General features: G+C 42.1%; 1 long non-coding RNA gene across 1 annotated transcript; it reads right to left on the reverse strand.

The window, feature by feature from the left end:
• Positions 1-246: 246 nt before the first annotated feature.
• On the reverse strand, positions 247-13,203 carry LOC142005130 (uncharacterized). Its single transcript, XR_012643080.1, has 3 exons — positions 13,060-13,203; positions 12,707-12,747; positions 247-308 (listed from the first exon to the last, which is right to left on the reverse strand). It is a non-coding gene; the product is annotated as an uncharacterized LOC142005130 (long non-coding RNA).
• Positions 13,204-13,433: the final 230 nt, after the last annotated feature.

Below are 13,433 nucleotides of genomic sequence, written 5' to 3' on the forward strand. Positions count from 1 at the left end.
CTCCAGAATCGGGCTATCAACGGACTCACACATAGGAGGGTGACATGAAGACACTCCTACTCATTATTGAGTGACATCCAAGAAGACAATACTCATTCTGTTGTGGGGGCTCTCTGATGATGCATCTCCCATGTTTGGTGCAGTGATTCTTTAGCCCTCCAGCCAAAGCACACTTGATTCCAGAGTATTAAAGTCCAAAAATAAAGAATATTATGAATGTAAAACAAGGCTCACCAGTGCTTCTGCTCAGAGCTTGCCTTCATGTAGTTATTCCTTTCAGTCAGTCTTCCTGATCCTGGTCATCCAATCTACAGAAGGTTCATCCAGACAGAAAGCTGTCGCAGACTCTTAGCAACAAGGAAGAAGCAGAGCTTTGCTTTTCCACCCAGCTAGCTGCAATCTGAGTTTTAAACTCCTTTTTCGCTCCCCACTTGACATTTGCTATAGGTGCAGGGGAGCAAAGCCAGATGGGTCCACTGGCCCTCTGGCCCCACACCAGCAAGTAGCCTGGATAATGTTTGCCCCATCACAAACTCTCATCACAGCCCTCATTGTCTATCTTTCTTGGTCCCAACAAGGCCTATTACACCCTGACCCTGAGGAAATGCTTGCCCCGGGCACCTTCACAGAAAGCAAGGGCAATACCATTAGTGACCGGAGTCAATGCCTGTTCTTAACCCTCAGGCTGGTCTTTCCATTTGGGGTAACCCTGACAAAGGCCCAGCAGATTTTCACTTGAGTGGCCGGGGTTGCTTAGGGATTCTTGAGCACTCTGTCCTGGGACCTTTCTGGGCCCTTGTGTTCCCCGTCTTTGCTTCTGGTTTGAGCCACTGCCAATAGGAGTCTAGAACTTTTCATGACACCCCTCAGGATAGAACTCCAAAGAAATGCTTTTGTTCCTGGAAGTGCTGGGGGAAGGGTATCCATGGAGGTCTCCACGTGGCCGAAAATGGTATTTGGGGATCTAGGCAACAAGAGTCAGGGTGGTCTGCCCAGTCAAATATGAGGTCACCAGGATCTCACACTATTCCAGTGCCCTTTGCACTACCGCCACCGCCACCACCTATTGAAATGTCTCAGGAAAGGCCTATGCATCACCACTGGGCCCATCTTTGTGAGTCAGGCTGGTCAGATTGGTCCAGTTGTCGTCAGCACAACTGCATCCTTGAGATCCACAGAATAAGATGCAGTTTTTGTGGAAGATTTCATGAGGCTGGATGCTTGGTGTACGAGCTGCTGTTACCGGACATCTTCTGAACCTGTTGCTGTCTGTGGGAGGCTATCTGTTGTAAGAACTACTGCTGCTGCTGCTGGATGTGTGTGGCCTGCCCTGCAATCCATTTTAACATACTCCCCAAGTCCATATGGTTTGGGAGCAAGCTGCTTTGCACCTGGAGGGGGATACGTTTTGTTTGTTTGAAATCCCACCAAACAGCCTCCTTAGTACCCACCTGGAGTCCGACAGGGCACTATTCCTGTTGTGGAGACTCCAATAGCCTGTTATTTGCTGCCTTAGCTCCCCTGACCCTACTTAGCTCTTGCCTTGCAGGGTCAGTGAGGCTGACTGGAATTGGCTTTTGCTTTTTTCCACTCTTGAGGGAGCTCCCTGTTCAATTCTTCTCAAGCAAGCCTCCCCTCTGTGGGGCTTAGAAGTCCCCCTCCCTCAGATGACTTGTCTCTCCCTTAACACAAGTGAGGCTGGGAGGAATAAATGTGGGAGGGGGTCCTGGCCCTGCTGAAGTCAGCATAGGAGAATTTCTTTCTCAGTGTTCTTGACTATAACACAATGCACTGGTCACCACAACATTTGATTTAAAAGACACAAGTGCAAATCCATAGCCAGTGTACAATGTGCATAAACGTAGAAAGATGGCAAGTTTACCAGTAAGGCCAGATTTTCCAGAGAGCTCAGCTCCCACTTGGGCACCAAAAGAAAGGATGAATTTTCCAAAGACATCCACATGTCTGGTGATGAACCCTTTTTGTAAATCCAGCTGCTACTAACTTGCCTAAATAAGGCCATCTATTTACTACCCTGGAATAACGACCTCCTCAGGGTTGATTGCTCGGGGTTTGATTCTGCGCGTCTAGTATGGATGTACAAAATTGACCTCTCAGGGCTCGCAGCCAAACCCTGTACTCCTTGCGAGACCTTCCCCTGTACACCCAGCCAAGTTAGCCAAGTACAGATGCATCAATTTTAGCTACGCCATTGCCGTAGCTAGAACTGCTTCTCTGTGGTTGACTTACTTTGCCTACTGTAGACGTAGCCTAACTTGACAGTCTGAGCATTTCTAAATGTCTGGCCCCAAATGTCAGTACAGTAAATCCTTGATTTAACAGACCCCGATTTAATGCATTTTGGAAATAATGGAGGTTGTCTGCCAGCTCCACCCGACTCCCAGATAAATGCTGGCAACTCACCAGAGCTGCCAGAGCTGGAGTAGCTGCTGTGGCTGGGGCCACAGGAGTGGCTGGGGATGTCAGGGACACTGCAGCACCTAGAATGGCCACGGCCGGAGTGGTGCCACAGGAGTGGCTAAAGCCAGAGGAGTCAGCAGGGTCAGAGGAGCCACCAGGGCCACCGCAGTGAGTGAGGCTACCAGTGTCGGAGTAGCTGCTGGGGCTGCCACACACTCATCCCAGCAGAAGGGTGGCTGGACCAGGCAGCTGGTGGGCATTCTGTCAGATGGGATCCTGGGCAGAAGCACATGCACTCCAAGGAAACTTGGGTTCTGTGGGAGCACCCAGCCTTGGGTGGGTGATGAGTGGCTTGTGGCTGGTGAGCCCAGAGGCTCTGCTCTGTAAACAGCGCTAAGATCCCACAGCCAAACTCCCTCTCCCAAACCTGCTGCGTTCCCCACAGGTCTTGGACAGAACTGTCCTTAGTGCACCTTGCAAGGTGCCTCCAGTCCTGCAGATTCGGATTTAACGGACTTTCTGCATTAATGGCCACCCCTTTCCCCCCATCAGCCTGTTAAATCAAAGGTTTATGGTACTGAACTGTCTGTTTTTCCCTTGATCCCAAAACTGTTAGAAAATGCTACGCCATTAATCAAACACGGTGTTGTTAATCAAAGAACATGAAGAGGGCGAGTTAGAAACATAGTTGCTGCATTTGTAGAAAACCATTGCACTTTTGTTTTCAGTTATATCCGGCATTTGGTATTTGTCAGAGGAAATGAAAAATAAAAATGGAACCTAATTGTATTGCACGTTATCAGACACAGTGTTTACCGTGGCGAATTTGTACTTCAAAATTAAATAGCCATATAAAATCACAGTGTATTAAAGCCATTAAAGAAAGGCCCGAGGTAATTTGTCATTTCAAACACTTACAAACATGTTTATTTAACACTAAGCATGTGAGTAGTTCTATTGAAGCCAGTGGAATTATCATGAGTTTAGAGTTAAATACATTGTGTTTGTAGGATTAGAGCCTTAGACTGTGAACTGTATGGAGCTGGAATGTTGCCTTCTGGTATGTTTATACTGCACCTTGTACAATGGGCCATCTGGACATTACTGTATGATCAGTGTTAAATCATAATCAATAGGAGCATTTCAAGGTTAAATCTACCGTTGGTGGGAACTTTTCACCCGATTCCTTCTCCTTCTCATGCTTTTGACAGCTGCGCGTCTAAAGAATTGCATTCTTGTGGTGCAAATGGTAGTCATGTATCAAAACAAGCAAGAAAAAAGACTGTAGAAGGATCAAGGAAAGAGCATGATACAAAAAATAACGTTTTGTTGCTGGTTTGTTTCGTTTTGTTGTTCTTTTGTTTTTTCACCAGTAGAACTACTGGGTCTGTTGTGCTCTCACTTCAACCAGTTTGATATCAAACTGAACTTCATTGCTTTTGGGGCAATTACCCCAGTATAAGTTCCTGATCCTGCAACAGGATCTGAAACTGTGGAAACTCATTTCAGTCAATGGCACTCTGTGCAGGTGTAAAAGTCCATTTGTACGGTCGGTGTCTTATGCTATTTTAACACTGGAGCCGATTCACTGGGAAAGTGTTAAATAGCACGGAAGAAGTTTTGTTAGTGTTCTGTCAGAAAATGCCTGATCTACTTGCAAAAGTAGTTTCTGACACAACTCACTAATGTGTCATGAAAAAATTCATACTACTGCCACCTGCCTCAAAAAAAAAAGGTGGAAATTCATCAGAAAACTGTCTTACAAGGATATTATTTCCTCCTCGCACTCTTAGAGAATTTTTAATCTTCATAAATTCGTGCTCTTTGTGAAAGCCCTTGTAGCATCACCTTGCAGTGTGCCCTTTGAGGTGTATCAGTTAAGTTGTTCTGGGAAGTATGTTCTTACAATTCAGCTAACACATGTGTTGCACCAAAAGGGAGGGGCAAAAGCCCCAGGGCCCAGCAAGTCAAAGGGCTGGGGAGATGGAGACCCAGTGCCATATTTTGGGAGGTGCTGAGGGCTGGGTGCCCCGACCCTCCTCCTTCTGCTTAAGGCCCCACCCCTTCTGGAGGCACCGAGCTGGGCCCCATCACACACCTTGCCTGGGGGCCCATGGAAGCTGCCATTCCCCCTTCACATTGAGGTGCTGATGTGTTGCACACTGCCACAGTATCTCAGCTAGAACGCTGAACGAACTCCCTAAGCTTTATTTATTGAATAGCCAAGTGCTGTGAATTCTTTGTGTCTCCAGAATCAGACCACTTGAGCTGGTGTCCTATCTTATCCAGCAGAAGGCAGTGGTTGGTGAGGTATAGTGCGGGCTCAGAAGGACAATTGTAGTGTATCAATATATAGTTTGGACATATTGGTGTGATTCTTACTTTGGTGTAAATTGGGACTCATCCCAGAGAAGTCAGTGGAATTACATCAGTACAAAACTGATAACTATAATGGAAGGAGGACCAGCAGCAGAAATTTAGTTGACCTATGTATGAAGTAAGGATAGTAGAATTTGTTGAATAATTAATAAAAACATTTTTTTAAAATTATCAACTAGCAGGAGAATAAGAACCTTTTAGAAGTGGACTGTTAGATATCAATGGGGTGACCAGACATCGCGATATTGGGACCATTCCTATATCAGGGGCTGTGCCTTATAAAGGCAATTTCCCTCTCACCTTCCCTCCCACTCCATCAACAAAAAAAAAACTGTCCTGATTTGTTACACTTGTCCTCTGGTCATCCTAGATGACAAACCTCACTTCAGCTGATCACTTGGGCTGTTGACCCCAACATTGGCAGACTGCAAAACACCAGCTGAAAAAAATCCCCATGCCACAGAATTTCTTACATACCATCTGTCCTCTCATAACCCTCAGATGGAAAATGCAGCAGATACTTCATATTTTAATTCATAAAGTATGACAAAGTATTATCCAGATGCACCAAAATGCAGAATCTTTTCTATAAATCCAGTTTCTTGGCACATAGTCTAGGGCCTTCTGACTTTTTTTTTCTTCTGCAGTTTACAGATTCCTCATAATGTTAAAATCCTCTGTACATGGATTTATTTGGTGGTGATGTTACTTGAATCAATCACTTGTGTAAATAAACATTTAAAAAGTTGCAGGAAGACTGAGAAAATCATTTCAAATGAGGCACAGTAAATATATTCTGGTTTTTAAAATTATTAGTTTTCTTATTTATGGAGATTTTTGTGTGCAAGATGCTAAAATTGCTAAGCCTTCAATTTTTGGCATTGCTCTTTAGAATCAGAACAGAACCCTACTAATTAACTGGGAGTTCTCAAATTGTGCCAATAGGATGATGTACTTGTCTGCATGTATCAATTTTTCCAGTCCTAGAAGAAAGGAAAGCTTTAGTTAAGGAATATAAAGCACTATAAAGACAATGGTTGTTAACAAAAATACAGCAGAAAGATTACTGGTTCAGCCCCAGCAAACTACAAGGACATGAGCTGAAGAGAGGTTGAATAGAATAGCAGTAGGGTAGCAGTTTAAAAAAATCACATACTCCATTTTATTGAGTTTACTGATGGTTGTTATTTAGACCACCAAAATTGGAGTATACCATCAGGAAATTATAGCCTCATCTTCTTGCACAAGGTTCCAATGAAATGAGAACCCAGAAACTCTTATTTCCTGAACTCTCAGTCTCTGACTCCATGTCCTCTGATATTTGTCCCTTGTCCCATCTCTAAAATTTTATCAAAGCCAACTTTTGATTTCATAAGACACTACCCTTATCCAAATTCCACTCAAAGCAATAGAAAGATTCCGATTGACTTCAATAGGGTTCTGATTCAAAGCTCTTAGAAGGTTTTGGTTGGTCCCCAAGACCTTTCATAAAACTGGGATTTATCTTCCATGTACAAAATGTTGCACAGTTCTCTTCAGAGAAAGGAGACAAGTTTGCTCTCACTTCTCCACTATGGACTCTTCTCCACTCAGTAACTCTTTGGCTAAAGCAACATTAATTTAATAAAGCAAATGACACATAGTTCAACAGATAAAAATGGACTATGAGGACTTGCCTTAAAATGCCTGGTTCTGGAGCAGTCATCGCTGCTGTGCATTGCATCCTCAGAACCCACGGACTGACAGTACAGGAAGAGGGATGTAGCCACGAATAATCACATGTAGACTTCAGATAAGTGGGCTAGCCAAACCTGACAGATCACAGGACGTATGCACAGGAGCTACGGTGTCTCCATGCTATTTGTAACCTTCCTCTCCTCCACACTGGGAGCATTGCCGTCACTGGTTTTGCTTCCTTGCAATGTTTATTAGACCCCTGTGCTATAGGACACAGACCCCTGTGCCTTAGGACGCAGAGAGAGTAGAGCTAACTCTTCTTGCAGTAACATTAACTTGCACAGCAATTAGCCAAGTAAGGTAGTTTCCAACCTCCATCCTTCTCTCCCATCAGGCAGACCATGGCCCCTTTTTCCTGCCTTTTAGTATGCATAGTATTAGTGTGGTAGGGAACAATACTGTATGGCTGTTTTCCCACTCCGTGTGGTCTCCCCATGGCTCTTGCTGCATGATTAACATGCTGTTGCCCCTCTACACACTGCAGAACAGAGGGGTTCATAGAGCCCATTATAAAACAGATCAATGCCTCTGTTAGTGGGTGGTTTATACAGTCTCACGGTCAATTTTAGGTCTTCAAGAAGCTGTTAATCGCATTTTCAGGAAGCACATTGATAACGATACCCAGGAGACTGCTGTCATCACCTTTCGATTTGGCAAAGCATATGGAAACTGTTGCAAAAGAGCAGCAGATGCAGCGTCCTGGAAAAAGCCATCATGTCAAATATATTTCCTAGTGGTCAGTACGTGTCATTTAAACATGTATCTAAATGACAGAGACTATTTTTGACAGCGAGAGGAGGACGAACAAACATGCTGAAATGTTTATTAAATCAAACGAGGTTTTAAAGGGCCATATTATTGTTCTGGAACACAATGGCCTTTATTGTTTTTGTTACTAAGTCCCACTGTGATTTAAAGCTGCTGACAGCACCAGACGCTTACAATGAAATCATCTCTCTTTCTTCTCTGTAGAGTTCGGGCAGACACTCATTTGTATGTATGAGTTCAGCCTGTCTGCTGTGTCTGGCCAAAATGACAGATACTAATGGCATATGTTAATTACAATCCAACAATTTCCTTTCATTTGGGTGTTTATTAACATTCTCACTTTTGCCCATAGAACCAGCTGGCATGGGCTGCTTACATGGCTTTGGGTCACATGTTATTTTCACTCTGGGTTCATGATGTACAATAGATTACAACTGTCACTCAGCCAATTAGTTTTACATCTCAGATGATAGGTTTCATTGGGTGTAGAGGAGATGTTTGTTTTGAGGTTCTTTTTTTTTAAGTTCTTTCTTTTTCCTTATTAATGTTACATGGAGGCAGAAATTGAAATTCAGAGCAAAATTCTTGCTATTGTTGTCAGTCTACTGCATCATTCCAAATATATACTTCTGTACTGAAATGCAGCTTCTACAACAACAGATAGATAAGTGATGCAAAAGTCAGGATAATAGCTTAAATAATTTGGAATTTAGAGGGACCATACTTTTTTTTTTTGGATAGCTACTTTTTGAGGGATTGTAGCCAGATAGATTTATAATGGAAAGAGAGGTATTGCTATACAAGTCAGACCATTTAGCCCCTTTGTCCAATATCCTAATATTGGCTAATACCAGATGTTTCAAAGAATGATATAAGGAACCCCAGAGTAGACAATGCTGGAATAAATTGCCCTTAGGTGAAGCTTCTTTCAAATTTGTCAGTGACTAGTTATGTGCCCTGAAAAATCAGAATTTATTTCCTTTTTTTTTTAAAATAAACTTTTAAAAAATTAACTGGATGTTCTCTTTAGCCATATAAATATCTAGTCCTTGTATGAAGCCTACAAAACTATCAACCTCAGTGACGTCTTTTGGCAAAGGATTTCACAGCTTATCTGTTGTATTAAAAACAAAACCCCCTTCTCTCACTCTTGCTTGTACTGCTATTTTTAGTTGTTTACTGATTACAATTACATCAGAACCAAGCCTGGTGTATGACTTATTATGCCTGTCAGTGTGCATAATATTGCATTCGTTATCGCTGTGCTTTGTCCATCATATTGTTATCCATTGAACCAATATTGGCAGGTACCGATGAGGTGCCTCACTGTCTTCTTTGGTCTTGATTAATCTTGGGAGGAAATAGTTTTTAGTGTGTGTAATTTGCAGATTTTGCCATCTCACTGTTCAGCTTTTTAAAGTCTTTAATACTATATTAAACATTGGTCATAACACAGAACCATGGTCAGAACCATTAACCCTTTGCCACATTGAAAATTAACGTATTCCTACTCTGTTTTTGCCTTTTAGTTACTTTCTAATCCACACAGCAGCATTTAACTTTCATACCATAACTGCTTAGTTCCCTTAAAAGCTGCTTATCACTTCACTATTTTTCCCAAATAATTATAGCAGATTGGAGAAGCATGATTTTCCTTTACAGAAGCCATAATTGTATGTCCCTCTCATATTATATGTATACTCTGGTAGGCATTTAATCATTTTATTGATTCAGTCAATTTTCTCTGGCCCTAAGTAAAACTGACTGGTAAGTCTCAGGATTAATCCTAAAAAAATAAGAAGGCCTGTGGCACCTTATAGACTAACAGATATTTTGGAGCATAAGCTTTCATGGGCAAAGACCATGAAAAAAAGATATGTGTGGTGTTTGCTACCCTCCCTTATTCCAGATAAATATAATAAGATTAAATATTCTTGGTAATAGCTCAACCACTTTATTCTTAAATTCCTTCAGAACATGAACCATCTGGCTCTGGCACATTGTTGCTGTTTAATTTATCGACTTGTTCCAGGATATCCACTTTTGCCATTCATAATCTCAATTTCTTGCCTAAAAAGAGTAAGGCTAAGGTAGGCGTCACCCAAACAATGAAACTCAAGTCAAAGAACTCAGCTCATTTCCCTACAACGTCCTCAACTACACCCTTAATTCTCTGATAGTTCTAACATTTTCTCACAAGCTTTTCTGTTTCTTATGTACCTAATTTTTAACTAGCTCTATCAGTGTTTGCCATTCAAATCCCTTCCTAATATCTATTTTACATTGACATGCTCCTTTCTACTACTCCATAAAGTCAAACAAAGCCTCTTGCTTTCTTCTTTTGTCTTGTACACTCCAGGCCTACTTGTGCTTAGAAACAATCATAGATGTCACCCATTATTAGTATTTGATTAGGCTTCATTGTCTCTTTGATCTTCAACATGTTGGGTAAGAGTACAACACAGACCTGGCTAGGGTTCCTTCACATCAGTCAGTGATTCCCATGTGAGGAATTTTCATGTGTATTGGAGTTGTAAAAGTGGGTCATAATATGGCCTTATGCTTCTTCCCTGATCAGGAAGTCCAGAAATATTACCTTGCTGGTATGTATGTTAATTTATAGAAACAGAACTGAGATGTCTATAGCTACACCACAAAACTATAGAGGTAAAGTAGAAAATGTACCACCCCAACTCTAAAAAAGATGTGAGAATGATGGCAATAAAATCCAAATGAATCCAAGTTTAATTAAATGGACATAACAAAAAGCAACTTTTTATTTACTCAGCAAAAGGCATGTGTTTAACTAGGGAGAGCCCTTAAAGCCTGAGGGCTAAACTGATTAGGTACATTCTTTAAGGTCCACAAAGGGAGAGAATGGAAAAATCACCACTGGGATGAGCAAGCAAGAATGACAGAGTAAACATGGCGTTTTTCAACATTCACATCCGTGAAATCCCCATACAATCACTTTTCACAGAATATCAAACACAAAGCAGAACTAGTGCCAAATGGGAACAGGTGCTTGAGTCACATTCTCTTGACTCGCAAAACAAAAAAGCAGTCAAGTAGCACTTTAAAGACTAACAAAATAATTTATTAGGTGAGCTTTTGTGGGACAGACCCACTTCTTCAGACCATAGCCATACCAGAACAGACTCAAGATATAAAGCACAGAGAACCAAAAATAGTAATCAAGGTTGACAAATCAGAAAAAAATTATCAAGGTGAGGAAATCAGAGAGTAGAGGGGCAGAAGGGGGGGAGGAGTCAAGAATTAGATTAAGCCAAGTGTGCAAAAGAGCCCCTATAATGACCCAGAAAATTCCCATCCCAGTTCAAACCACGTGTTAATGTGCCAAATTTGAATATAAAAGAGAGCTCAGCAGCCTCTCTTTCAAGACTGTTGTGAAAATTCCTCTTCAGTAAGACGCAAACTTTTAAGTAATTAACAGAATGGCCCACTCCACTAAAATGCTGGCGGACAGGTTTGTGGATCAGGAGTGTTTTTATATCTGTTTTGTGCCCATTAACTCTTTGTCTAAGAGAGTTTGAAGTCTGTCCAATATACAAAGCATCTGGGCATTGTTGACATATGATGGCATATATGATGTTAGTTGAGGAACATGAGAATGTGCCCGTGATTCTATGACTAACCTGGTTAGGTCTAGTGATGGTATCTCCAGAATAGATATGTGGACAAAGCTGGCAGCGGGCTTTGTTGCAAGGAGAAGTTCCAGGACTGGTGTTTCTGCGGTATAGACTGTGGCTGTGGGTGCGAATCCTCATAAGGTTGGGAGGTTGTCTGTAGGAGATATCAGGCCTGTCACCTAGGGCCTTCTGGAGTGTGGCATCCTGATTAAGGATAGGTTGTAGGTCTTTAATAATGCGCTGCAGTGGTTTGAGTTGGGGGCTGTACGTAATGACCAGTCGTGTTCTGTTCTTGGCTTTTTCGGGCTTATCTTGGAGCAGCTGGTCTCTGGGTATTCGTCTGGCCCTGTCGACTTGGTTTTTTATTTCTCCTGGTGAGTAATTCAGGTTTATGAATATTTGGTAAAGATCTTGTAGTTTTTAGTCTCTGTCAGTAGGATCAGAGCAAATGCGATTGTACCTAAGGGCTTGACTGTAAACAATGGATCTAGTTATGTGTGCAGGATGGAAGCTAGAAGGGCATAGGTAAGTATAGCGATCAGTGGGTTTCCGGTAGAGGGTGGTACCAATCAGGCCATCCTTGATTTGTACTGCAGCGTCCAGGAAATGTACCTCTCACGTGGAGTAATCGAGGCATAAGTTGATGGTGGGATGCAGATTGTTAAAGTCTCTGCGGAATTCTTCTACAGTATCTGTACCATGGGTCCAAATCATAAAGATGTCATCAATATATTTTAAGTAGAGGAGTGGTAATAGGGGACGAGAGTTGAGGAATTGTTGTTCCAGGTCAGCCATAAATATATTAGCATATTGTGGGGCCATGCGGGTGCCCATAGCATTATAGAACCATGTTGTATTCCGGGCCTGTTCAACATTTAGATGAGTCTATTATACAGGTTAGTAAGAAGCTATAGAGTGAGTGATCTTTTGTTTGCACGTGATATTCTTTCACTGTCTCCATCTCCACAGAGCATGCTTGATAAGATGGAATGGATCACCCAACGACTGCCAGGCATGAAAGTCCAACTAGGTACTGCTCCATCTACATAAGGCAGCAATGTTGCTGATAGGTTGGAAGAAGCAATAAGCAGACAATTGATAAGCATGCTATCAGTACCCTCGTCTGAGGGAATGCATTTGATGAGATAAATGTGACCATTTATTATCAGCAAAGCCTGGCTACTCTTACCCATCCATTTCTCATAAACAAACTGAGAAAATGTGATCTAGATTAAATTACTGTAAGGTAGGTGCAAAGCTGGTTGAGAGACCATGCTCAAAGAGTTATTAATGGTTTGCTATGAAACTGGGAAGACATACCCTAGTAGGGGCCTGTAGGGCTCAGTCCTAGTCAATAATTTCATTAATGGTTTAGATAATGGAGTGCATGCTTATCAAAAGTGTGGATGACGTTGAGCTGGGAAGGGTTGTAAGCACTTTGAGGGACAGGATTAGAAGTAAAAATGACTGACAAAATGGAGAGTTTGTCTGAGATCAACAAGACGAAATTCAGTAGAGGCATGTGCAGAGTACTCAGTGCCAGACTAAGGCATAAGCTTTCAAAGCTGTAGCTTAGGTCTTTGCAACAGGAGGGGCCTTTAAAAAGAAAAAAAACTGACTCCATTTACAATTTTGTCAAAATTGGCTGACAAATAAAGGAGCTGGGGGAAAAGAAGATTCTCTCTACATATTTGACATTTTCATTGGAATATGACAAAAATATTCATATCTGGAAACGTAAGTGCACTTACCCTCCACTATTTGTTCATTATTGGCAGGTGGCAGGGCAGGGCTGAGAAAAAAAACACAGAAATTGCAGTTATAAAATTAGTATTTCTACAAGTAAGTCTGCTGTCAGTCTCCTAAGCAACGACTTGTTCAGCCTTAAAATTTTGGTTTGTTTTCCATCAACCTTAAAGCCACCAGTGAAAATCAAATCCTTTATTATGGATGGATTGAAGTCCCATTCTGACAAAGCAAAGGTAAAGACATCTTGACTGTTCCTGTGCTGGCTGGTCCACACAAATTGGACAACTTAATCACCGGCTAGCAAGACAGTCTAACACCACTGCTACAATTCACTTGGTGAGGCGATATTACTTACCCTCATGACAGTGTGAAATGTGCATTTCCTCAGCTCTGGGAAGTGGAAGCTGTTGTGAAGATTGGAAACAACAATTCTGAAAAGCTGTGCGTCAGCAACAGCTGTGTGAGCAATGTGACCTGATGTGGCAGTTGGGAACCAGTAGTCAAACCAAAGTCAGAGTCAAGAATAGGCAAAGGGCAAGACTGGCACAGGAGTGATTACAGCTGCAGGAATCAGCATTGAGCAGCCAATGCCCTGCTGCTGAGCTTAAAAGCAGACCTGCTGGTTAGTCAGGAGGCTTTGATGTAGTTCAGCGCTGTTCTCCAACATGCCTGAAGACTGAGCTAATACAACTCATTTGCAGACTCTCATTGCTGATGCAGAATGCTTAA

The sequence above is a fragment of the Carettochelys insculpta genome, chromosome 1, assembly GCF_033958435.1.
Source record: "Carettochelys insculpta isolate YL-2023 chromosome 1, ASM3395843v1, whole genome shotgun sequence".
NCBI lineage: Eukaryota > Metazoa > Chordata > Testudines > Carettochelyidae > Carettochelys > Carettochelys insculpta.